We start from the raw sequence: 24,074 nt of genomic DNA on the forward strand, positions 1-24,074 counted from the left end.
AGGCTACAGCTAATGGGCCAGGCAATGTTTAAATGAATACAATTTGTGTGTTGTTATTTCGGGGCATAAGCTAGCCAGGCAGCTGGGAGCCAGGCGCGAATGCAACCCACTGCTCCAATCACTACATCAAAGCATCTCAATGTATAGTTAAATTAAAAAGAAAATGGAGGAGTCAGATATACCTCAGAGCCATGCTTTGTTCATGATGCATCAAAAATGATTGGCTCCTGAAGTGTTAAAATTCAAAGGGACAGGTTCCATTTCTGCACAGCTAACACATCACACACAGAAAAATACTCCAAAAACTCAAGTTACATTTGTACTGAACATGTATAGGTTTTTATTGCATTATTCTCCAAACTATAATATATATGTGTGTGTGTGTGTGTGTGTGTGTGTACACAATTATCTACATCGCATTTGTATTGTCTCAGCTACTATATGGAACTACAGGTGATTTAAAGAATGCAAGATATGGGTATGTTAACATCCAAATACAATGTAACTTTCTTTTCAGTTAAATAAAAATTTTTATTTTCCAAGTCGTGTGTAAATGAACTTGTTTCCCTCTTTTATTAATATTAGGAACCTTGTCCCACATTGACAACAATTATTCAGGTGACATAACCAACCCTTTTTTTCCTTGTGGTTTTGGTTTACACATGCTAAATAAATCATAGAATTCTGTGGATTTATGGAGCAATATGACAAAAAATTGTGTCATATTCAAATTATAGTAAACGTATCAGCCATCTCAGATGTTGATCTTTTCTGGTATTGAAAACATGCAAATTCTGCTGGTGTTGAGTGTTTATTTGATTATTTACTGACAACAAACTAGCATTCATTGAAATGGAAGATTTACACTAAATTCAACTAAGATTTATACCAATTTTTATCTTTCATATGCAAATACTTAGGATTTTTAAAAATATATTTCCGTCAGGTATATAACATTGAAATATAGCATCTACCTTGAACTGTGACTTAAATATAACAAAATTTAATATAGCTAACAATGTACAATATAAAAGAAGAGTGAATTTTTTCCCATTTATTTTATTTTATTATTTTATTTAGTAAAAATTTCTGCCTCCTCCCCTCTTCCCACTTACCCCCCTCCCTCCTCCACTCTCCCTCCCTCTATTATCCAGAGAGCAGTAAGGGTTCCCTGCCCTATGGGGAGTCCAAGTTCCTCCCCCCTCCATCCAGGTCTAGGAAGGTGAGCATCCAAACAGGCCAGCCCCCCCCCAAAGCCAGTATGTGTAGTAGGGTCCAAATCCTGTGTCATTGTCCTTGGCTTCTCAGCAGCCCTCATTGTCCGCCATGTTCAGGGAGACCAGTTTTATCTCATGCTTTTTCAGTCCCAGTCCAGTTGGGCTTGGTAAGCTCCGAATAGATCAGCCCCACCATCTCAGTGGGTGGGAGCACTTCTCGCAGTCCAGACTTCCTTGCTCATGTTTTCCCTCCTTCTGCTCCTCATTTGGACCTTGGGCGCTCAGTTCGGTGCACCAATGTGTGGCTCTGTCTTTATCTCCATCCATCGCCAGATGAAGATTCCCTCACGGTCCTGACTTTCTTTCTCATGTTCTCCCTCCTTCTGCTCCTTGTCAGGACCTTGGGAACTCAGTCCGGTGCTCCAATGTGGGGCTGTGTCTCTAGCTCCATCCATCGCCAGATGAGGGTTCTATGGAGATATGCTAGATACTGGCTATAGGATCTGGCCTTTTCTGACTCCCTCTCCACAGCTGCTCATGAAACTAGCTAGGGGCATTTCACTGGATACCTGGGAACCCCTCTAGAGTCAAGTCTCTCTTTTTTTTTTCCTTAAACGTCACAAAATTTTAATTCTTAAATGTGTATTATAAAACTATTCAGAACCATAATACATTCACAATAGGGAATTGAGGCCTGTTAGCAGCTAGGGAGACACTGAGGCATGGTAGCTGGGCAGACCCAGCAACTCACAGAAGTGGCCACCTGTACGGCTCACCTGGAGGAGAGTGTCAGCAAGGTCTTCTAGGTCTGTGCTGTGAGACAACAGCCACCCTGGCCCGCCCCAGGGAGACGGAGTATGAGAGCTTTGGACCATTATGTACATGGATAGGAACACTGTTGAGTGGAATGCCAATATGACTTACTGCTTAGAACTGTCAAGTCTCTTAATAATTCTAAGATGGCTCCCTTAATTAGGATATATGCTTCCCTGCTCCCATATCCACCCTTCCTATATCCCAAGCGTCCCATTCCCCCAAGCTCTCCCTATCCTCCCCTTCATGCTTTGCTCTCCCCATCTCCCCTTGTCCCCACCACACCCATCCCAAAGTTCCCAATTTTTGCACGGCAAACTTGACTACTTCCAATATCCAGGAGGATAACTATATGTTTTTCTTTGGTTTCACCTTCTTATTGTCTTCTCAAGGATCACGAAATATAGGCTCAATGTCCTTTATTTATGGCTAAAAACCAATTATAAGAAAGTACATCCCATGTTCATCTTTTTGGGTCTGGGTTACCTCACTCAGAATGGTGTTTTCTATTTCCATCCATTTGCATGCAAAATTCAAGATGTCGTTGTTTTTTACCGCTGAGTAGTACTCTAATATGTATATATTCCACACTTTCTTCATCCATTCTTCCACTGAAGGTCATCTAGGTTGTTTCCAGGTTCTGGCTATTACAAATAATGCTGCTATGAACATAGTTGAACAAATATTTTCAGAGTATGATTAGGCATCTCTTGGGTATATTCCCAAGAGTGGAATTGCTGGGTCCTGGGGTAGGTTGATCCTGAATTTCATGAGAAACCACCACACTGCTTTCCAAAGTAGTTGCACAAGTTTGCATTCCCACCAGCAATGGATGACTGTACCCCTTGCCCAACAACCTCTCCTGCAAAGGCTATCATTGGTCTTTTTGATTTTACCCAATCTGACAGGTGTAAAATGGTATCTCAAAGTTGTTTTGATTTGCATTTCCCTGATAGCTAAGGAGGTTGAGCATGACCTTAAGTGTCTTTTGGCCATTTGAATTTCTTCTGTTGAGAATTCTCTGTTCAGTTCAGAGCCCCATTTTTTAAATGGGTTAATTAGCATTTTAAAGTCTAGTCTCCTGAGTTCCTTATATATTTTAGAGATCAGACCCTTGTGAGTTGCAGGGTTGGTGAAGATCTTTTCCCAGTCAGTGGGCTGCCTTTGTGTCTTAGTGACGGTGTCCTTTGCTTTACAGAAACTGCTCAGCTTCAGGAGGTCCCATTTATTCAATGTTGCCCTTAATGTCTGTGCTGCTGGGATTATACATAGGAAACGGTCTCCTGTGCCCATATGTTGTAGAGTACTTCCCACTTTCTCCTCTATCAGGCTGAGTGTGTTCCGATTAATATTGAGGTGTTTAATCCATTTGGACTTGAGTTTTGTGCATAGTGATAGATATGGATCTACTTTCATTCTTCTGCAGGTTGACATCCAGTTATGCCAGCACCATTTGTTGAAGATGCCCTCTTTCTTCCATTGTGTACTTTTGGCTCCTTTATCAAAAATCAGGTGTTCTTAGGTTTGTGGGTTAAGATCTTGGTCTTCTATTCGATTCCATTGGTCGACTTCTCTGTTTTTATGCCAATACCAAGCTGTTTTCAATACTGTAGCTCTGTAATAGAGTTTGAAGTCAGGGATGGTAATGCCTCCAGAAGTTCCTTTATTGTATAAGATTGTTTTGGCTATTCTGGGTTTCTTGTTCTTCCATATAAAGTTGATTATTGTCCTCTCAAGATCTGTGAAGAATTTTGATGGAACCTTGATGGGGATTGCCTTGAATCTATAGATTAATTTTGGTAGAATTGCCATTTTTACTATGTTAATCCTCCCAATCCACGAGCAAGGGAGATCCTTCCATTTTCTGGTATCCTCTAAAATTTCTTTCTTCAGAGAATTAAAGTTCTTGTCAAAAAGATCCTTCACTTCCTTGGTGAGAGTTACCCCAAGATATTTTATGCTATTTGTGGCTATCGTGAAAGGTGTTACTTCTCTGATTTCCCTCTCTGCTTCCTTATCCTTTGTGTATAGGAGGGCACCTGATTTTTTGGAGTTGATCTTGTATCCTGCCACACTACTGAAGGAGATTATCAGCTGTAGGAGTTCTTTGGTGGAGTTTTTCGGGTCGCTTATGTACACTATCATATCATCTGCAAATAATGAAAGTTTAACTTCTTCCTTTCCAATTCGATTCCACTTGATCCCCTTATGTTGTCTTATTGCTATTGCTAGAACCTCAAGCACCGTACTGAAGAGATAAAGAGAGAGTGGACAGCCTTGTCATGTTCCTGAATTTAGTGGGATGGAATTGAGTTTCTCTCCATTTAATTTGATGTTAGCTGTCGGCTTGATGTAAACAGCCTTTATTAAATTTAGGAATGACCCTTGTATCCCTAATCTCTCCAAGACCTTTATCATAAAAGGGTGTTGAATTTTGTTGAATGCTTTTTCAGCATCTATTGAGGTGATCATATGGTTTTTATCCTTCAGTTTATTTATATGATGGATTACATTGTTAGATTTTCATATGTTGAACCAGGCCTGCATCTCTGGGATGAAGCCTACTTGATCATAGTGGATAATTTTTCTAATGTGTTCTTGGATTCTGTTTGCCAGTATTATATTGAGAATTTTTGCATCAATGTTCATGAGTGAGATTGGCCTGTAATTCTCTTTCTTGGTTGAGTCTTTGTGTGGTTTAGGTATCAGGGTAATTGTAGCTTCATAAAAGGAATTTGGCAATGACTGTTCTGTTTCTATATTATGAAACACCTTAAGGAGTATAGATAATAGGTCTTCTTGGAAGTTCTGGTAGAATTCTGCATTGAAACCATCTGTCCTGGGGTTTTTTGGTAGGGAGGTTTTTGATAACAGTTTCTAATTCTTCGAGACTAACAGGACTATTTAGATTGTTCACCTTGTCCTGGTTTAACTTTGGTATATGGTACTTATCTAAAAAAGTGTCCATTTCTTTTACATTTTCCAATTTTGTGGCATAAAGGCTTTTGTAGTAAGATCTAATGATTCTCGGAATTTTCTCTGTTTCTGTCGTTATGTCCCCCTTTTCATTTCTGATCTTATTAATTTGCTTTTTCTCTCTCTGCCTTTTGATTAGTTAGGCTAGGGGTTTCTCAGTCTTATTGATTTTCTCCAAGAACCAGCTTTTGGTTTCATTGATTCTTTGGATTCTTTTCTGTGTTTCTATTTTGTTGATTTCTGCACTCAGTTTGATGATTTCCAGTCTTCTACTCCTCCTTGGTGAATCTGCTTCTTTTTTTCTAGAGCTTCCAGGTGTGCTGTTAAGTCTACAATGAGTGCTTTCTCTGTTTTTGTTAGGTGGGCACTTAGTGCCTTGAACTTTCCTCTTAGCACTGCTTTCATTGTGAACCATAGGTTTGAGTATGTTGTGTCTTTGTTTTCATTGAATTCAAGGAAGACTTTAATTTCTTTCTTTATTTCTTCCTTGACCCAGCTGTGGTTCAGTAGTTGACTGTTCAGTTTCCATGAGTTTGTAGACTTTCTGGGGGTAGCATTGTTGTTAAATTCTAATTTTAATCCATGGTGATCCGATAAGACACAGGTGGTTACTAATATGTTTTTGTAACTGTGGAAGTTTGCTTTGTTACCGAGTATATGGTCAATTTTCGAAAAGGTTCCATGAGCTGCAGAGAAGAAGGTATATTCTTTCCTATTTGGGTGGAATGTTCTATAGATGTCTATTAAGTCCATTTGGTTCATTACCTCCATTAAGTCTTTTAATTCTCTGTTAGGTTTCTGTCTGATTGACCTGTCCATTGGTGAAAGAGGAGTGTTGAAGTCTCCTACTATTAATGTGTGTGGTTTGATGGCTGCCTTGAGTTCTAGTAATTTTTCTTTTACATAAGTAGGTATTTTTATATTAGGGGCACAGATATTCAGGATTGAGACTTCATTCTGATAAATTTTTCCTGTTATGAGTATAAAGGGTCCCTTTCCATCTCTTCTGATTGATTTTAGTTTGAAGTTAACTTTGTTAGAAATTAGTATGACCACACCCGCTTGTTTCTTAGGACCATTAGCTTGATAAACCTTTTCCCAAACCTTTACTCTGAGTAGATGTCTGTCTTTGTGGTTAAGGTGTGTTTCTTGTAAACAGCAGAATGTTGGATCCTGTTTTCGTATCCAATCTCTTAGCCTGTGCCTTTTTATAGGTGAATTGAGTCCATTGATATTCAGTGATATTAATGACCAGTGGTTGTTAACTCCTGTCATTTTTTTCTGGTAGTAGAGTTTGTGTGTTACCCTTCTTTGAGTTGTGCTTGTGAACATTCACTAGATGTCTGAGTTATTGTGGGCATTGTTGGACTTCTTGGTTAATGATTTTCTTTCTATTACTTTCTGCAAGGCTGGATTTGTGGCTACGTATTGTTTAAATCTGTTTTTGTCCTGGAATATCTTGTTTTCTCCATCCATGGTGAATGCAAGCTTTGCTGGGTATAGTAGTCTAGGCTTGCATCCATGTTCCCTTAGTGTCTGTAGCACATCTATCCAAGATCTTCTGGCTTTCATGGTTTCCATTGAGAAGTTATGTGTAATTCTGATAGGTTTCCCTTTATATGTTACTTGACCTTTTTCCTTTGCAGCTCTTAATATCTGTTCTTTATTCTGTATGTTTTGTGTTTTGATTATTATATGGCGTGGGGATGCTTTTTTTTGATCCAGTCTATTTGGTGTTCTGTAGGCTTCTTGTACCTTCATAGGAACATCCTTCTTTAGGTTGGGGAAGTTTTCTTCTATAATTTTGTTGAATATGTTTTCTGGGCCTTTGAGTTGTAATTCTTCTCCTTCCTCTACCCCAATTATTCTTAGGTTTGGTCTTTTCAGGGTGTCCCAGATTTCCTGGATGTTTTGTGTTAGGAATTTGTTGGATTTGTTTTGTTCTTTAAGCTGTGAGTTTATTTCCTCTATAGTATCTTTAGAGTCCGAGATTCTTTCTCCCATCTCTTGTATTCGGTTGGAAATACTTCTCTCTGAAGTTTCTGTTCGTTTACTCAGAATTTCCATTTCCAGTCTTCCCTCGGATTGTGTTTTCTTCATTATCTCGATTTCATTTTTCAGGTCTTGTACTGTTTCCCTTACCTGTTTGATTGCTTTTTCTTGTTTTTCTTGGGTATCTTTGAGAGATTTATTTATTTCGTCTACCTTTTTGTTTGTCATCTCCATTTCTTTATGACAGTTTTTTACCTCCTGTTTAAGGTCCTCTATTCTTTTCATAAAGTACTGTTTAAGGCCGGTTTCTTCTATATCTTCTGGAGTAGGGTGTTCAATTCTTGTTGTTTCAGGATGTCTGGATTCTGGTGATGTCATGTTGCCTGTCATGTCGTTGGAGGAGTTCTTGCATTGGCGCCTGCCCATCTCTTCCTTCAAATGGAGCCGGGCGGTACTTGGAGTCTTAGACCAATCTTTGCTGTGACTGGATCTGGTTGGATCTCCTCAGTGCCAGAGCGGGAGCTATTCCTTGCCTCACAATCTGAAGGAGCCCGTACTCCCTTGCAGGAATACTCAGACCTGCTTGGAGGCCAGACTCTCACCCCTTTGGGTGGATGGCCTTAGTACAGGAGCAGGACACTTGAATACACTAGGGAAGGCTTGGGAGAGGCAGGCACGGGTGATTACCAAAGACAAGCCTGCAGCAGGAGCTGGGGGAAGGGGTCTGTTCTCTCTTCCAGGGCAGGTTGCCCCAGGGTCGCACAAACTCACCTGTCCAGATGGAACTCAACTGCACTGGATCAGGGATTCCTGGCAGTCCAGGGATGCCGCAGGGACAAAAGGGCCAAGGTGAGGGCAGGGCGGGATGGAATATCACACAGCAAACCTGGGAGCACAATCTGAAGGAGCCTGCACTCCCTTGCAGGAATCCTCAGACCTGCTTGAAGGCCAGACTCTCACCCCTCTGGGTGGATGGCCTTAGTACCGAAGGGTGACTTGTTTTAGTGATAGAATTATTCCTACATAACCCAAGCTGTTCCAGAACTCACGTATTCTTGTTGCAAATACCTGAGTGCTGGGTTTCTAGCACATGCTAATGTATAGAGGGTTCTAATAGCTGTTTTGAATATGTAACATAATGTAATTAGAGTATATTCACTCTACTGAACAATAAAATATGAGAAAGATGAGAACACATTTGAGCATTCATGGATTTGTCTTCCACAGCAATCCTAGAACCAGTCTCCTCTGGGTATTAAAGGAAACTGTACTTACAACAAAATGGTTCTCAAAATTTTGTGATTTTTTTATATCATTAGCATGAAAATAATTATTGGACATAATTCAGGTATTTTAAGCACCTGGTAAGTTAACTGAGAGTTCATAGGGTACCTTATGTCAGTCCATAAAAAAAGTAAGTCCTATCTAGTAAAACAATGAAGAAGTCTAATGTTTTGGGCTCTTATTATAGTCTCACTAGGAGAAAGCTCCATGGGAGAGTTCAAAACTGCAAGCAGAGCTTAATGTGCTTAATTGAGAACTCTGGGTTCAGCATGAATAAATCTTAAATATTAAACAATAGAAAGCGAAGCCTAATCCTTTTGGAGCACAATCATATGAAGCAGAAAACATGAAGTAGAATACAATATTCACATTTTCAGATGAATGTACATAGTGTTGCTCCATTTCACAAAATTACAGAAGGGGTGGAGTGTCTTTTATTGTTGTACCTTACCCACAATTGCTATGCCTTAGGGAAGGGGAGTCAACAGAATGCTACATATCACATCAGATAAAAAATATTCATCTTTGCAAATGAGATCACTTCTAGCCAAGCTACTTAGACCTGCTAGGATATTCATAAAGTAGCTACAAATGTGTGCTTCAGTAAATGAGGTTGTTCTTCAAACTTGAATTTACAGATACTAACATCTGGATTTCATGTACTTCTCATGTGTCACAATTTTTAAATTTATTTTAAGCAATCGATTCTTTAAAAAATAGTTTAAATGGGATTCCCAAAGAAACAGGAGTGCGGCGTGAACATGGGGAAGCAAAAGAAAACAAGAAAATATGTGACCATGAAGCTAATGCTTAGTCTCAGAGATGAGAGACTTAAAAGGAAAGGAAAGGATAGATTAAAGCCTAAAAAGTAAAAGAAGAAAGATCCCAGTGCGCTGAAGGAAATAGAAATCCCCCAACATCCTTCCTGCTTATCCTTCCAGTACAATACACAGCTGGGTCAACCATCCTTGTTGACACCCACTTCATCAACTTTTCCATCAAAGCCAAACTAGACTTAGTGCAATTCATGATGGACTGTCTGTACACCAAGTGTATCCCTTGTATAACTGATTGTATAATGTCTGAAATTGAGAAATTGAGCCAGAAGTACCGAGTGGCACTAAGAATCGCCAAGGATCCACGATTTGACCGACTTCTGTGCACACACAAAGGAACCTATACTGATGACTGCTTGGTACAGAGAGTCACTCAGCAGAAGTGTTACATTGTGGCTACAGTTGATCGGGACCTCAAACAAAGAATCCGAAAGATCCCTGGAGTTCATATCATGTATATTTCTAACCAGAGATACAACATTGAACGGATGCCAGATGATTATGGAGCTCCTCGGTTCTAATTCTTACTTGACCAAATTCATCTGTGTTTCTTTACCAGCTTTCTCTGTTGTCAAGTTAATTAAACACACTTTTTGTTGCTTTTTAAATCATATTTTGTCTCATTTTTAAAAATAGCTGCATCTTTTAAAAATTATATTATCAAAATGTGTATATGTAAAAAAATAGTTTAAATGGAAACAAAGCAGAGGTATCAGACTGAATTTGAATTCTAGACTTGCATTTGAAATCCTTATTCTAGATCACGGATTAGATATAGGGCACGGCATTAAGATGCAATGCATAAGTATCCAAGCGAGTTATGTATGAGAACCTGTGTGAGTAAAATCTACTCACCTATAACTGATAGCCAATACCTCCCAAAGTAAGTAGAAGTTTTTCACTTAAAATGCAGAAAATTGTATTCTTTTGCTGGCTAGTTTTATGACTACATGGGATAAAATACAGTCATCCAAAAGTAGGGAACCTCAACAAGATTGGGCTGTAAGAAAACCTGTAGAGCATTTTTTTTTAATTGGTGATTCGTATGGGAGGGCCCAGACCACTGTGAGTGGTACCACCCTGGGCTGGTAGTCCTGAATTTTATAAGAAATCTGGCAGAGCAAGCAAGCCATGAGGAGCAAATAAATAAGCTCACTCTTATGTTATCTCTACATCAGTGCCTGCCTCCAGATTCCTGCACTGCTTGAGTTTCTGTCCTGACTTCCTTCAATGACGAATCAGGATATAAAAGTATAAGTCAAAATATTCCTTTGCTTACCAAGCTACTTTTAGTCATGGTGTTTTATCATAACAATAATAACCTTAACCAAGACAGAAATATCCGTGTATATATTTAGATGATGTGCAAATAAACACAGGCACACATATGGTCATGCACTGTCTATATGCATACATGCATCTTTTCTTAGAAAAATTCTACTTTAGATAGGTTATTTTTGAGACAGTTTTACTAATGAAATAAACCTCCAAGATTTTGTGCTATCATTTTTTAAGTTTCCTCATTCAAGTGAAGACAATAGTTTTCTCCTCTGCATCTTACAATCCCATCAATTCAATTACATCCAACAGTGTCAGTACAAATCTGTCTAGAGCAACTATACATTGAAGCTCCTGCACTTAGGCTCCCTCTTTTGAAAAGTCTGCTCTCTTTAGTTTACTGACAATCAGCATTGAGAAGCTCAGTTGTTTAGAAGATTAGAAATTTATGAAGACATAAACATTGTGTTTGAAAAGTCAATGATCTAATCAAGCAATTTTTCCACCTTGCTCTCATTAACTGCCCTTCTAAATGACAAGGCTTCCTATTATGAGTGTTCATTTAACATCTGATTGATTGCTCATTATTGTGATTAATGAATTATTACAAATAAATGATGCATCAGTGTGTTGACAATTTGGAGAGTTTCTGTGCAGATGAGAGATAAATATAAGTAGCATGTATTATTTTCTCATTTAAAAATTCTGGCTTTATCCAATAAAGGATAAATTGATCAGTTTCTTCATTGCAGTTTATATTCTACCTTGGGTTTAGCCACGATGAAATATTAGCATATTAAACTTTAAATTTGATGAGAAAATAAAAATTAAAGGTCATGAAATTCAGGTACATTTAGATCAAAGGTAATTTTCATAGTTCTTGTCATTTTTTTAGGAAGGCTTGTTTCCTTGAACACACATGCAGAAGCGAGAGATGTTCAACTTGGGCCCTGACATTGTCACAATCCACGAAACCAAAAGCACCAATTCTACTATCTAATGCCTTAGAACTTCTGAGGACAGTCTATACTTGGGTTTGGTTTCTAGTCTTGCAAATGAAACATCTTTTTGTTGTTGTTGAGGTTTTACATCTATCCATTTATTTGTGTGTGTGTGTGTGTGTGTGTGTGTGTGTGTGTGTACTCATGTATGTACTCATACATATGAGAGCCACCCATATAGAGGTCAGAGGACATCTTTGACAAGCAATGTATTTATTCTAGAAAGATTCCAGGGATAAAACGTAGGTCTTCAGGCCTGCTGAAATGTGCCTTTATTATCTGAGACATATAATTGATTCTCAAATGATACCTAGCTTGACAAAAATATAAGAATATAAAAAACTATTTTTGCATCAAACATTACTGCAAAGCACTATTACTCAAATAAAATTTAAGAATTCAGACTGATTGTAAAATGGATAGATATCTTTGGTATATGTTCTAGATATCTAAATATTTGATTCAAAAACAATAGAAGATGAGTTTAATAAAAAATTAATAAGACAAGAAGCATTTGGAAAAGGTGGAGAAAATAAAAATTTTACATATTGTGAATAACAACATAAATTAGAACAATCATCAGAAAAATTATAATTGAATATCTTTTTATTATTATTATTTAATTAAAATTTTGTATACCAATCCCATTCTGACTCCCTTCCTCTTGCTCTCTCCATCTTCCCCCTCCTCAACCTCCATCCATCCCTCAGAAAGAGTAAGGGTTCCCATAGGGAGTCAACAGAGTAATGTGGGATTTCCTTCTGTATGCTGTGATTACTACTCATTAGTAAAGAAACTGCTTTGGACCTATAGCAAGGCAGAATTTAGCTCGGAGGGGGAAACTAAATGGAATGCCAGGAGAAAGTGAGCAGAAACAAGGAGAAGCCATGCAGCCACAGCCAGAGACTTTGCGTGAGCCACTGCCACATAGCAATACACAGATTAATGGGGATGGGTTAAATTAATATGTAAGAGTTAGCCAATAAGAAGCTATGGCTAATGGGCCAAGTAGTAATTAATTAATACAGTTTCTGTGTGATTATTTCAGGAGTCTGGGAAGGTGGGAAAGGAACAAGTGGCTTCCTTACAATAACACAGTCTAGCACATTACTTTGGAGCCTGACCAAGGCCCTTCCTGCTATATTTAGGCTGAGCATGGCATCCCTCCAAAGCAAATGAGCTCCCATTAGCTCAGGTAAGCTGTTTCAGTGGGTATCCCCATCATGGTCTTGACCCTTTTGGTCACAATTTTGCTCTTTCCTCTATTTGACTGCCCTTTGAGAGCTCACCCCAGTTCCTCACTGTGGACTTCTGCATCTTCTTCTATTATTTTCTGGATGAAGGTTCTATAATGACAATTAAGGTAGCCATCATTAGGAATGCAGGGAAAGGTCAGTTCAAGCACCCTCTTTACTATTGGTTAGCGTCTTATCTGGGGTAAGTCTTGTGGATTTCTACAATTTTTTCTAGTGCCAGGTTTCTTGCTAGTCCCATAATGTCTCCTTCACTCAAGACAGCACTTTCCTTGTTCACCCTCTCTGTCCTTCCCCCCTCTCAACCATCCTGTTTCCTCATGTTTGCCTCAAATATCCCTCCTCCTCCAACCCCCATTTACATCAGGAAAACTTTTCTAATTCCCCTTTCCAGGAGAATCCATGCATGTCTCTCTTAGGGTGTTCCTTGATATCTAGCTTCTCTGGGGTCATGGACTATAGTCTGGTTATCATTGACTTTATGTCTAATAACCACTTATGAGTGAGCACATACTATGTCATCTTTCTGGGTCTGGGTTACCTCACTAAGGATGGTTTTGTCTTGTGCATTCTATTTGCTTTCAAATTTCAAGATGCCATTGTTTTTTACCACTGCATAGTACACAATTGTACCACATTTTCTTTATTCATTCTTCAGTTAAGGAGCACCTAGGTTGTTTCTAGGTTTTGGCTATTACAGCTAATGCTGCTTTGATAAGAACTGGGCAAATTACCTTGTGGTATGATATTGAGTCCCAATTTCCTGAGAAATTATCATCCTGATTTCCAAATTTGTTGTACAAGTTTACACCCCTACCAGCAATGGAGTAGTGTTCTCCTTACTCAACATCTTCTCCAGCATAAGCTAACACTGGTGGGTTTTTTTTTTTTATCTTATCCATTCTGACTGTTCTAACAAGGTATCTCATAGTCATTTTGATTTGCATTACCTGATGGTTAAGGATATTGAGCAATTCCTTAAGTGCCTTTCAGCACTTTGTGAGTCTTCTATTGAGAATTCTCCATTTAGATCTATGCCCCATTTTTTGATTGTATTATTATTTTCATGTCTAGTTGCTTGAGTTCTTTATATATTTTCAAGATCAGTCATCTGTCTGATGTAGGGTTAATAAAGATATTTTCACATTTAATAGGCTGATGTTTTGTCTTATTGACGTGTCCTTTGTCTTACAAAAGGGTCTTGGTATCAGGAGGCTTCACTTATTGTTGTTGCTCTCAATGTCTGTGCTACTGGCATTATGTTTAGGAAGTGGTCTCCTTTGCCAATGTGTTCAAGCCTACTTCCCACCTTTTCTTCAATGAGGTTCAGTGTGGCTGGATTTATTTTGAGGTCTTTGATACATTTGGACTCAAGTTTTTTGAATGGGGATATACATGGATCTATTTGGATTTTTCTACATGTTGACATCCAGTTATGCCAGCACCATTTGTTGAAGATGCTTTCTTTTTTCTATTGTATAATTTTAGCTTCTTTGTCAAAAATCAGGTGTTCGTGAGTATGTTGCTTAATATCAGGCTCTTTGATTTTATTCCTTTGGTCAATCTGTCTCTTTTTATGCCATTACCATACTTTTTTATTATTATAGCTCTATAATAAAGCTTGATGTCAGGGATGATGATGCCTCTAGAAGTTTCTTTATTGTACAGAATTGTTTTGGATATTTTGGGGTTTTTTGTTTTTCCATATGAAGTTGAGTATTGTTCTTTTGAGGTCTGTAAAAAATTGCCTTGGGATTTTGATGGGGATTGTATTTAATCAATAGATTGCTTTTGGTAGGATTTCCATTTTTGTTATATTGATCCTACCTAACCAAGAGCATGGGAGATTGTGTGATGTCCTTCTCTTATATGTATTGCTTCTATTGAATAATGAATAAACCTGTTTTAACCAATGGCTCAACAGAGTATAACCAAGCAGGAAATCTAAACAGATATGGAAAAAGAATAGGCAGAGTCAGAGAGACCTCATGTAGCTGGTAAAGGATAGAGATATCTGCCAGTAGACCACAGTCTTGTGGTGATACATAGATTGATAGAAATGAGTTATTTGAAGATAATAAGAGATAGCTAGAAATACACCTGAGATATTGGCTAAGTAGTGTTATTAATATAGTTTCTGTTTGATTATTCAGAGGAGGAGGTAAAGGAGAACAAAGAAGAGAAGAAGGAAAAGGAGAAATAAAGAGAATGAAGAGAAGGATGGGAAGGAGGCAGAGAATAAGGAAACAAATGAAGAGGAGAATGTGTAAAAGAATGTGATAAAGGAGAAGAAGTAGTATGAGAAGGAGGAGAAGGAGAAGGAGGAAAAGGAGGCAAAGAAAGAAAGAAGGATGAGGAGAAGGAAGAGAAAGAGGATGAGTAGGAGGAAGAGGAGAAGGAGAAGGAGAATGAATAGAAGAGGACAATGATGAAGAGATGGAGGAAGAAAAGAAGGAGGAGAAAGAAAAGAAGGAGGACAAGGATGAAGAGAAGGAGGAGGAGGAGAAGAAGAATAAGGAGCATAAGGAGGACAAAGAGGCAGAAAAGGAGAAAGAAGCTAAGAAGGAGTAGAATGAAAAAGGGAGGAGAAAAAAGAAGAGGAGAAGGCTCAGAGAATAAAAAGAGAAGTAGAAAGAAGAGAAGGGAGAAAAAGAAACAGAGCAGGAAGAGAAGGAGAAGAAGGAAAAGGAAGAGAAAGAAGATGATATGGAATTTGGGAGAAGGATTAGAAGAAGAAAGAGGAGGAGGAGAAAGAAGAAGGATGAAAAGGACTCAGAGAAGGAGGAGGAAGAGGAGGAGGAGGAGGAGGAGGAGGAGGAGGAGGAGGAGGAGGAGGAGGAGGAGGAGGAGGAGGAGATGAAAAAAGAAAAAAGGAGAAGAAAAAGAATGAAAAGAATGAGGATGATAAGGAGAGAGGGTAAAGGAGGAGAAGAAGGAGAAAAAGAATGAGGCAGGCAGATGTCTGTGAGTTTGAGGCCAGCCTGGAGTATAAGAGGAGAAGGAGGAGGAGGAGAAGGAAAAGGAGAAGGAGTAGGAGAAGGGGAAAGAGAAGAAACAGGAGGATGAAAAAAGGCAGAGAAGGAGGAAAAGAAGTAGAAGAAAGAGGAGAAGGAGACAGAGAAGGAGTAGGCAAAGTAGGAGGAGGAAAAGAAAGAGGAGAAGGAGGAAGAGAAAGAAGAGAAGAAGGAAGAGCAAGAGGAAAGAAAAAGAAAGAGAAGAAGAATGAGAAAGAGGAATCAAAGAAGGAGAATGTTGATAAGGAGGCAGAGAAGAAAAAGAAGGAAGATAAAGTGTCACAGAAGAAGGAGGATAAGGAGGAGAAGGAGGAGGAGGAAGAGAAGGAGGAGGAGGAGAAGAAGGAGGAGGAGGAGGAGGAGGAGGAGGAGGAGGAAAAGGAAGAGAAGAATGGAAAGAGGAAGGAGAGGGAAGAGAATGAGTGTATGGAGGCAGCAAAGGAGGAGCAAAGGGAGAAAAGGGCAGAGAATGAGAAGGAGACAGAGGAGGAAGAAAAGAAGGAATAGTAGAAAGGGGGAGAATGAGGAGAAGAGAGAAGGAAGAGAGAGGCAGAGATGCAAAAGAAGGAAATAAGGAGGAGATGGAGGCAGAGAAAGAAGGGAAGGAGGAGAAAGCAGAGAATGAAAAGTAAAAGGAGAAAAGGAAAGAGGAGAAGAAGGAGAAGAAGGCCATGAAGCAAAACTGAAAGAGGAGGTGGAGATGGAAGATAATGGGGCAGAGAAAAAGGAGTAGAAGAATGAGAACAAAGCTGAGAAAGAGGAGAATGAAGCAGATGAAGAGGACACAGAGTATAAGAAGTAGGAGGAGAAGGAAGCAGAAGAGAAAGAGGCAGAGGAAGAGGAGAAGGGGGAGAATGAGGAGAAGAAAAAGGAGGAAAGTAGAAGAAGGAGGAAAAGTAGAAGAAGGAAGAGGGGTAAGAGAAGAAAGAGGAGATGGAGGAGAAGGCAGAGTTGAAGGAAGAGAAGGAGGAGAAGGAAAAGGAGGCAGAGGAAGTCAACAAAGACATAGAGGCAGAGAAACATGAGGAGAGGAGAAGAAAGAGAAAAGTAGAAGGATGCAGAGAATCAGTAGAAGATGGGAAAATGCAAGAGAAAAAGAAGAAAGAGGAGGAGAAGGGAGAAGGAAAAAGGAAAGAAAAAAGGAGAAGGAGGAAGAGAATAACAAGAAAAAGGAGAAGGAAAATGAAAGAGCATGTAGTTTACAAAATGACGCACCAATGTGGGGCAACAACATCCACAGAAAAACTGACAGAGCTTGGCAAGGAATTCTAGACACAAAGGAACAGAGTAAGCACAGCTTCATGGGTAGCCAGATTTTTTTTTCAGATAGGCTGCATTGCCTGGCAGCAAGCAGAGGCACGGCTCCTTTAAGAGAAGACTTCCTTACTCCGCAATAACAGAAAAACTGCAAATTCTTCGAAAGACAGCTTCCTGGTCCATGCTCACTGCACAAACAACTCTGACTCTTTGAGGAAGCCTGCATTTAAATGGAGTTTGTGATCAGAATGCTACGAATTGCTTAATGGTGACATAGACCCACTATGTTCCTAGAGCTGGAAGTGATCAGCGTGATCAGAGGTGATGAACGTACTTCAGCCATCTTGGACTGGGCAGGGCAAAAAGGCAAAGCAGTCTTAGTCCTAGCCATGTCCTTTGCATTTTAAAAAGTACCCCTGGAGCCAAGTGGTGGTGGCGCACGACTTTAATCCCAGCACTCAGAAGGCAGAGGCAGGTGGATCTCTGGGAGTTCGAGCCCAGCCTGTATTACAAGAACTAGTTCCAGAATAGGCTCCAAAGCTACAAAGAAACCCTGTCCCCCCCCCCAAAAAAAAAAAAAAACAAAAAAAGTGTTTTTGGTCAGAAAATAATTACATATATGCAATAAAAACAGATTCAGATTAAAAAAAATATTGAATGGGTACAGTGCTAGATAAATGTACATAGGCTTGGGAAAGAGAAGAAAAAGAGTATAGACAGTTATTTTTTTAAAAGGCTTGAAAAATAAAACAAAGGTTTTAAAGAGATTGTAAAATAAAATAAATGAGTACAAACAGTCATAGATTAAAGGAGTAAAGAAAAATAAGCGGCAGAAAGATGGAAAACACACAGAGTCTGGAATGTGCTTATTATTCTGTTTTCTTTGATTTTTTTTTTGATTGCAGAGAGACATTTGATTCTGAGAGCTGCTAAGTTAAACCAAAATAAAGGTATCTCGACTTGAAAGGTTGAGTCTAAGAATATGCTTCTTTGAAAAAGAAATTCTGTTTTTATTTCCACAGAAAATGAAAACCTGTGGACTCCTTCCAATCTAATATGGTTTAATGAAACAAGACCTCCCCACCAAAAGTTCTCTATGAACCCTAAAAATAATTCACCCAATAAAAACCAGGAATCAGTCTGGAGAAAACTATGCCAAAATTTCCGAAATAATTGCTTATAAAAGTTTGTTTTAATTTAAAAGGAGTTGGGTATAAATCATTAATGGTCACAGTTAATCTCTACAAAAAGTATAATGGAGAAATGATATAGAGATGAATACTTGGCATTGGTATGAATCTTCGTCTATTGATACAAATTTGAGATCAATTTTGCTATATGTATTTCTGTGCTTGTTTAAGGTATTATATTTAGACAGCTCATTTAAAACTGGAATGTATAATTGAAAATTATACATTAATAGGTTGTCATTTATAATAGTAAAACTTGTAGTCATGTTAGTTAGGTGTTCTAGATATAGACAAATATATTTCAATTTGATAGATAATCTTCAACATTTCAAAGACCTATGGAATATGGTATATAATGTTTTAGGAACTTAGACTTTTCTCAACAGTCAGATATTTCTTCTTCTGGCAGCACCAATTACTTCAGAGAGGTTGATGGACATTTAAGAAATTCATTATGGAATTTGTCTTCAATGTGACAAGGATATGGATTTGGACAAGAAACTTCTCGTGCCTGCAGTGATTGATGGTATACTGTATGGACTGGACATGCAAAAACCAGAAAAAGTTGACTGCTGAATTTTCTCAATGATAGTATGATCCTTTAGGGTTCCTGCTTCACTGAAAAAATTGCCAGACATTCTGTAGGATACAGAAAAAGGTGACTGACAAACTGCCAAGAAAGACAAAACAGCCTTTCAAATTTCCTGCTTCATGAAAAAGTTTGCCAGATACTATGGGCCTGTAGGCTAAAGATGGATGCTCCAATGTTACAGAATAACTTTGGGTGACTTTCAAGGCTACAAGATGTGTCTGTCAATTCTAGAATTTTGGAAGTTGCTCACAATGTACTTCCTATTTATTTAGGTAGTATTGTATCTTTCTGGAGTCTGATGGAGTTGAAAACAGATAGTTATAGTTTTCCTTAGTTATGATAAAAGATAAATTAGATATAAAGCTTTAGACTCACAAAGAGATATTGTAACTGTAATTTTTGCTTGATAACTGTTTTGTATATGTAATTTTACTATGTTAAAGCTAAAAGTTTTCTTTTTCTTTATACAGAAAAGGGGAGATGATGGAGGATGTCTTTCTGAATATGTGTTGTTTTTACTAGATAATGAATAAAAGTGTTTTGTCAAATGTCTTAGCAGAGTACAGCTAAGTAGCAAATATGAACAGAGATACATAGAGAGAATAGATAGAGTCAGAGAGATGCCATGTAGTTACTAAAGGAGAAGGACAATGACTGGTAGGCCAGAGTCTTGTAGTGAAACATAGATAGATAGAAATTGGTTAATTTAAGATATAAGAGTTAGCTAGAAATATGCCTGAGATATTGGCCAAACAATATTGAAATTAATATAGTTTCTGTGTCATTATTCAGTCTGGGTGTCTGGGAAACAAATAAGCACTCATCATTTACAGGAAATTTTTCCATTTTCTGATATCTTCTTCTGTTTCATTCTTCAAAGACTTAAAGTTCTTGTCATACAGGTCCTTCATTTTTTTGTTAAGTGTTACCCCAAGACATTTTATCTTACTTATAGATATTGTAAATGGTGATGTATCTCTGATTCTTGTATTCTGTTTCAGAGACCAGCTTCTACAAGAATATCAATTAACAGAGTAGGGACTTAGGGAATAGAAAAATAAGTAAAGATAATGAAGATATTAGTGAAAATAGTAAAACAGAAACATAGAATAGTACTGTGAGAGAATTCCAGTGAATATTGAAATCTCCTGTGTTTAATTTTCCATACACTTTTATACCGCAATACTACAAGGGGGAAGACAAAAGACTGCTTTTCCAGGATACAAAGGACAACTAGAACAGTTCCTTGTTTCAGTACTTTGAGACATCAAGCCATTACTTCTTGAGAAAATCATATATTTTAGGCAGTGAATCTACCCTAGACCAAGTGACCTGAAGCCAGCCACTCCCTAGGTCAAATCTCCTATTTCAAAAGATGGAGAAGTATGCTAGAATTCTTGGACCTTTGGTCAGTGTGGAACAGATCTACCTGTATGAGTTATCTTAACTTCCAAACCACCAAGCAGAACCACACCCTGGGACAGAGTGTGTAACCACAGTTGTTGTCAACAGTGTTGTGGAAGCTGAAACTTTTTGACCTTCAGAAAAGGTGGAAATAGGCTCTCATTTTTGAGTCTCCATAATCCTGCAACATTAATGAAGGTGTTTATCTGTTATAGGAGTTCCCTGGTATAATTTTGGGCTCACTTATGTATACTATCATATCATCTGCAAATAGAGAAAGTTTGACTTCTTCCTTTCCAATTTGTTTTCCCTTAATCTCCTTTTGTTGTCTTATTAATCTAGCTACACCTTCAAGTACTGTGTTGAATAGATATGGAGAGAGTAGACAGACTTGTCTTGTTCCTGATTTTAGTGAAATCATTTTGAGTTTCTCTCCATTTAAGTTGATGCTGGCTGTTGGCTTGCTGAATATTGCTTTTGTTATTTGTTATGCTTAGGTATGGTCCCTGTATCTATCCCTGACTTCTCCAAGTCTTTTATCATAAATGTAATGGTCTGTCCTGACCCTTTAAGAGACAAACCACACCCACTCCTGAGTCCCTCCCCACTTTCTTGAAGAGGCAGCTTCTGTCTCTCCTTTCTCCCCACAATTTCTCTCTCTCTCTCTCTCTCTCTCTCTCTCTCTCTCGCACGCGCTTTCTCTCTCATACACACAAACACTGCCTCTCTCTCTCTGCTCTTTCCCCTTCTCCCCTTCTCTTCTATAACCCATTAAATAAATACCTGACTTCTCTCTACATGGCATGCCTATCCGTTTCCATCTCACCTGCCACATAGCTCCCTGCCTGGGACATAACTACCTTCATGGCCTACCATGGTTTTGGAACCAGCTGCTTGCTGCCTGCTGCCACTCTGGGACCTGTGTCATGGTCTCATGGCCCACTGCCTCCTCTCAGAGACCTGCAGAATTTTATTTAAACCATTACAATAAAGACGTGTTGGATTTTGTTGAATGCTTTTTCCAGAATCTAATGAGATGATCATATATTTTTTCTTCCAATTTATTTGTATGGAATTACATTGAAAGGATTCAGTGCTCCTTTGGTTGGTGCCAACCCTAGGCAGGTGATCCTGAATCATACAAGAAGGCAGGTTGAACAAGCCATGGAGAGAAAATCATTAAGTAGTGTTCTTCTGTGGCCTTTGCTTCATTTCCTGCGTTCATATTCCAGCCTTGAGAACTTGCCCTGATTTCCTTCATGATGGACTACAACTATATACTAAAATAAGTTCCTCCTTCTCCAAGTTACTTTTGATTGTGGTACAACAGAAACTTAACTAAGATAAGCAGTTTGTGCTCTTAAAATCAGATACAGTTCTCCAGCTTTAATCGGACTTTTAAAATGGGATCTTATCATTTGCAGGAAAGAGAATGACTATGACTAGAAAGATGACTCAACAGTTAAGAGCACTTGCTACCTTTGCAAAGAAAATTGAAGTTCAATTCCCTGCATCCACTTGGAGGCTCACAGTTAGTTTAATTACCACAGATCAGGAGGAGCTAGTGTCCTCTTGTGGTCCCATCAGGGTTCTTCACACACAGAATGCACATACACTTATGCAGATAAAACACTCATGAAATAAAAAAGAACAACTTTAGGACTGGGAGAGCTATCCCCACTATTGGTCTATCATGAGGCAGTGTGGGTTGGGGAGAAATAACCCCCTTACTCCTCAGGCCAAGTGAAACAGACAAGGCAGCTGACCCTCTCTGTTATCAGCTGCAGCACTAAGAAAAATGGGCCCTGCTTCTCACCTGGGTAGCACTATAGAGCTGACCCTGTTGGCATAGGTACAGGTGAGCTGGCCCTTAGGGTATGATTGTGGAACACCTAATGTCAAAACCCTCATCTGCAATGTGGTGGTGAGGATGAGGGAACAATGCCCTCCTGCCTTGTTCCTGCCACCTGTGGTGGACCAAGGAGCAGCACTTGGGAAAGTGAGCCCTGCACCTCTCCTGGGCAGGACGGTAGAACTGACACTATTGAAGCAGGAATAGGTGAACAGCCATAAGAATGTGAGCATGGGAGATTTGGCCCCACTGCTCATCTGCCATATGGTGGTGTGGGCAGAAAAGAAAAATTTTCCACACCCTGTCCATATATGCTTGAGGCAGGTAGGAGAGCCATAACAGTGGGAGTGCTGTCCTTGCTCCTCACCAGCTGCAGCTCTTGGGAGAGAGACCCTTGAACTTGACTTGAGCAAAACAGTAGAGCTGGCCCTGATGGTATAGGTGTAGCAGAACCAACCCTGAGATCATGAAGGTAGAAGAACCTGTCCCACCTCTGGTTCACCTTTGCAAGGGGTGAACAGGTCAAGGCAATGGTGGAGACCTTACTCTGGTGGTGAAGAGGTAGTGGGTTGATCAACCCTGCAACTACTCAAGCCCAGAACCAGGATTATAAATTGGCCCACTACAACATCAGTCCCATGACGATATGCTGAAGCACATGAAGGGGCAGGTCCTGCAGACCCAAGAGGGCAGGACCTCCATGACACAGGGCAAGAGCAGGATATCCAGGAAGAGTCCCAGTGAGGGTCCAGCATCTATAATTGAAGAGAAACCAAGGACCTTGAACCAGACCAATGACTCTTTGCAATGAAAACTTGCAAGTAAAGACATATGGATAAAAGGGTTTACTGCATGATTTGTTGTATCATACTGCAGCTTCCATGATGAGATTTTTCTTATTATCCTTTCTTTCTCTTAAATTTTATTTTATTTTATTTTTGTGGGGCAGAGATTACAAGAACATAGGGTGTATAGGAAGGGAGGGGAAATTAATGGAATCGAGATACATGATCTCATGATGTTAAAAACACAAAGAATAAATAAAAAGAAAGCTTAAAAAGAACAGGATTGTGTAAGAAGGTAATGTATTAAGCGACATGTGCAAGACATAGAGAAACAAATTCTGTATTATCTCCTTTAATCTAACAAAGTTGATCATAGAAACAGAACTAATGGACATCACAATCTGGAGCTGGGAAAGGAGAGGCATAGGAAATTATTACATGTACAAAGCTTAAGATGAAGAAAACGAATAGGTTATGAGATTTCTGAACAGCAGAATGATAAACATCACTAATAATGTTACATAATACTTAATAACTAAATAAGTAAATTGCAAGTATCTCCTCATTTAAAAAGAAATGCGTAAATGAAGCAAATGAGAATATTTATCACCTTTATGGTCTCAAGCTGCATGGTAAACAAACACCAAAATGCAACTGTCCTAATTTTTCTGTTGATATAATAAAAATTCATCGACAAGAACAACTCCGAGTTCAATGCCAGCCTGGTTTACAAAGAGAAATCTAGGACAGCTATGGCTACACATAGAAACCCTGAACAACCTCACAAATAAAAAAAAACAACTTAACTTTGAATTTTCACTTATATTACAAAGTTTAAATTTCTCTTTAAAACCTGGCAGTCACATGATATAAAAAGAAAATTACCACTAAAATATTTTATCATCTGGGTGGTTAATAATAGCATCAAATATTTTATTTGCTTTCCTAATGCTCATGAAATTCTTTGATTGTCACATAATTTACTGGCTACATATTTCCAAAAATAAGTAAAGAGAACATCTGCTACATAGCAGATATTCAGCCAATCATGACACATTTTATTTCATAAAATATTCATGAAAACTATATATACTAATTGTTCTGCATTTTCAAAGAATAAAAGCAAACTAAGCCAGTCAATTAAGTTTCAATATCTGCCTAAAATTTGCCTAGGGCAGGAGAAAACTGGGATTAAAAATCAGAGGTTGTATTATGTGTAGCTACTGTGAAGAGTATTGATTCCCTGATTTCTCACTGAATCTGTTTATCATTAGTATAGAAGAGTTAATCTTATATCCAGTCACTTCACTGAAGGTGCTTATCACTGTAG

General features: G+C 38.6%; 1 pseudogene; it reads left to right on the forward strand.

Moving 5' to 3' along the window:
* Positions 1-9,043: 9,043 nt before the first annotated feature.
* LOC119806230 lies at positions 9,044-9,639 on the forward strand (annotated as a pseudogene).
* Positions 9,640-24,074: the final 14,435 nt, after the last annotated feature.

This window comes from Arvicola amphibius, chromosome 2 (genome assembly GCF_903992535.2).
Source record: "Arvicola amphibius chromosome 2, mArvAmp1.2, whole genome shotgun sequence".
Lineage (NCBI taxonomy): Eukaryota > Metazoa > Chordata > Mammalia > Rodentia > Cricetidae > Arvicola > Arvicola amphibius.